The sequence below is a fragment of the Elephantulus edwardii genome, unplaced genomic scaffold, assembly GCF_000299155.1.
Source record: "Elephantulus edwardii isolate Elephantulus edwardi_28Jun2011 unplaced genomic scaffold, EleEdw1.0 scaffold00227, whole genome shotgun sequence".
Lineage (NCBI taxonomy): Eukaryota > Metazoa > Chordata > Mammalia > Macroscelidea > Macroscelididae > Elephantulus > Elephantulus edwardii.
Window position 1 is genome coordinate 1,695,566 of NW_006399977.1, and position 3,238 is coordinate 1,698,803.

Sequence of the window (3,238 nt, forward strand, 5' to 3'; positions counted from 1 at the left end):
TTTGTTCCTGTCCAAATACCACAGTGCTTGTCAAAGCCAGTTCTGATTAATCTTCTTTGTCAGTGTGTCCTTTGCCATTCCCTATCGCTCCTCCCTGAGAGAGACTTCACCCTGAATCATAAGGAAAAGGGGATGGCGTATTCTCTTAGCTACTTCTTCCTTTTTGACCATTGGTTCTTGATCATATGCTACTTCCTGAAATGTTTTAGCAACAACTAATTTTTCAAGCCATTGACGATGTTGTTGTTGTTAGGTGCTGCTGAGTAGATTAAGACTCATAACGATCCTATGAATTATAAACCCGAACGTCACCCTATCCGGTGCCTTCCTCATCATCTCTGATATACTTGAGCTCATTGTTATAGTGACTGTGTCAATCCCTGTCTTTCATTGACCTTTCACCTTTCCAAGCAAGATCCCCTTTTCTAAAGACCAGCTCCACCTAATAACATTCCCAAAATATGTGAGACGAAGCTTCATCTTTCTTAACTCCAAGGACCACTGTGGTTGCACTTTCCCCAAGACATATCTATCTGATCTTTCGGCAGTCCATGGGTATATTTAGTACTCTTCTCCAACACAACCCCAAAACATTATTTTTCTTCTGTAATCCTTATTAATTGTCTATCTTTCAGATGCTTATCAAGGAATTGAAAAGATCATAACTTGAATTAGGGGCGCCTTGGGCTTTAAACTGGTATCATGCTCCTTGACACCTTAAAGAGGTCCTTGAGAACATATTTAGCCAATGCAATAAATCTTTTGCTCTCTTGACTGCTGGTACCAAGAGTGATGATTGTTGATCACCAAGATGAAATTGGTGACAATTTCAGTCTTTCCTCTGTCTCTCACGATGTTGTCTATTGGCCTCATGGTGAAAATTTTTGTCTTCTTGATGTTAAGATGTAATCCATGTTAAAGATTGACAAGCACCAAGTAAGTCCTCTTCACTTTCAGCAAGCGAGATTGTATTATCTGCATAATGCAGGTGTTGATTAGTGTTCCTCCAATCCTGATACCACATTCTTCTTTATAATGTCCTGCCTCTGAAAATATTTTGCTCAGGATGCAGATTAAAAGGTATAGCCCTGCCACACACATTTTTTTTTTGCTTGCTTGCTTTAACTATGCAATGAGCCCTTGCTGTGTTCCTACAGAAGCTTCTTGGTCTAAGTATAGATTTTGCATGAGGAAAAATAAGTGTTCTTGGATTCTCATGCTTGTCAACATTAGCTACAATTTGTCATGATCCATTGTCTAAAAGGGGGGAAATGGGACATAAAGGCACAGGGCCGTGAGCATCACTCTGAAAGGGCCAGAGACAGTAAAATTAACACAGCCCCTCACTACCCCAGAGCAGAAAGCAGATCAGGAGCTTGTCACCCTACCCCATGGTGCCTGTAGAGTCCAACTAACAGCAAGAGGTTCTTTTATTCGCTGTTGACTCACAGACTCACAGTTATGGCTCCAACAATGAGGTTTATTAAGGAAGGAAGTTGGAGCGTGGAGGAGGCAAAGAATATCACAAAATCACCACAAGTCAGTCAAAGTTTTAGATCAACAGTTTCAAGGCACAACTCCTCAGTTAGTTCAGGCTCAGGATTCAACCAGCAAGCAGCTTTTCCTTCTATCATCAAAGGCAAGAACAGCAATAACCAACTGTGACCAGTATAAATGTAAGAAGCCTCAGGGCACACACACCTTGCCACAGTTTCTCCGCAGCAATGACAGTTTCTCTGTGACCAGGGTCTCGTTCTCACCAGGGTCTTGCTGCCACAAGTCTTGCTTGCCTCAAGTCTTGCTTCAAGTGTTTCTCATCTCAAGTCTTGCTGCTCAGTGTGGGAAGCACTCTTTCATTTATCCTAGTCCCAAAACATGGAAGGATGGCGGGACAGCACAGGAGAGAAAGACCCCAGATGAGATGGATTGATACAGTAACTGAAGCAATGAGGGCTAGTGTGTCAGAGTTAGTGAGACTGTTTCGGGACAGGGAAGAGTTCAGAGATGCTGTAGATAGGGTCGCTATGGGTCGCAGACAACTTGACAACACCTAATAATAGTCCCACAACTGATGCTAATTTGTAAGACCATGCTGACTTATAAGACCACGTGTCTGCAGTTAAGGCAGTTGGAGACTAGAGGCTAAATGACTAACCCCATCCCCATTTTTTAGTCTAACACTACATCCACGTACTCAAATGCTTTGCATAGTCAATAAACCACAAATAGGCATTCTTTTGGTTGGTATTCGCTGCTTTCTGCCCAGATCCATCGGATATCAGCAATTACATCCTGGTGTCACAGACTTGTCTAAATCCTGTTTGAATTTCTTGCAGTTCTCTGTCAATGTACTGTTCCAGCCATTTCTGGATCATCTTCAGCAAGATTTTACTCAAACAGTAGTTACACGCAAAGTTTCAGAGATAAGTAGAAAAATACAGTAAGTCCTCAGGTTACATCTGACTTATGAACAAGTACTGTAATATTGTGTTGATTTGCTTCAACTTTAAAACGATTGAACTACTTTGCTTGCAGCAATTCATCATGTTACTTTCTCTTGCACTAAAACCCAACAAAACTCAGTGTTGTGGAGTAGATTTCGACTCATAACAACCCTAGACGAGGTAGTAGAACTGCCCAGGGAGTTTCCAAGGGTGTGTAAAGCTTTACATTTTTGAGAAGTATAAAAAGTGAAGTGTTTTTAAATTCCTTTTTGGCAAGTAAAAAGGAATCTATTTTAAGGATGGAGATAGGCAAAAAGAATTTGATGTGGCAGGATAGAGTTAAGTTATGAAAAATAATTTATGTTCGATGATGAGATTGGCTCAGGATAGAGTAGGGTTCAGAGCTGATATTCATAAGGTCACTATGAATCACAGGCAACTCAACAGCACATAACAAAACCAACAAAAGTGGGTAGGTATTTGAAAGAGTTGTAATAAGTTTTGTAATTAACCTTTCAAAGAGATTTAGGAGGAAGACAAATCTCTAAAGCAGATTCTTTTACTGTTAAGATTTTTCTCAATACCCTGGATCTGTGTTTCTTATTCCATCTTCACAGAAAATGCCACATAGAAGAAATTAATTGCATTTTTATTGAACAAATGAATGCATTAAGTAATTTTTCGGTAATCTGAATATTATGACTTTATCTGACACAGTATAATAATTAAGAGCTTGAACTGAGACAATCTGCGAGGTTTTAGTCCTGTAGACTGACAATGCAATCTCTCCTGGC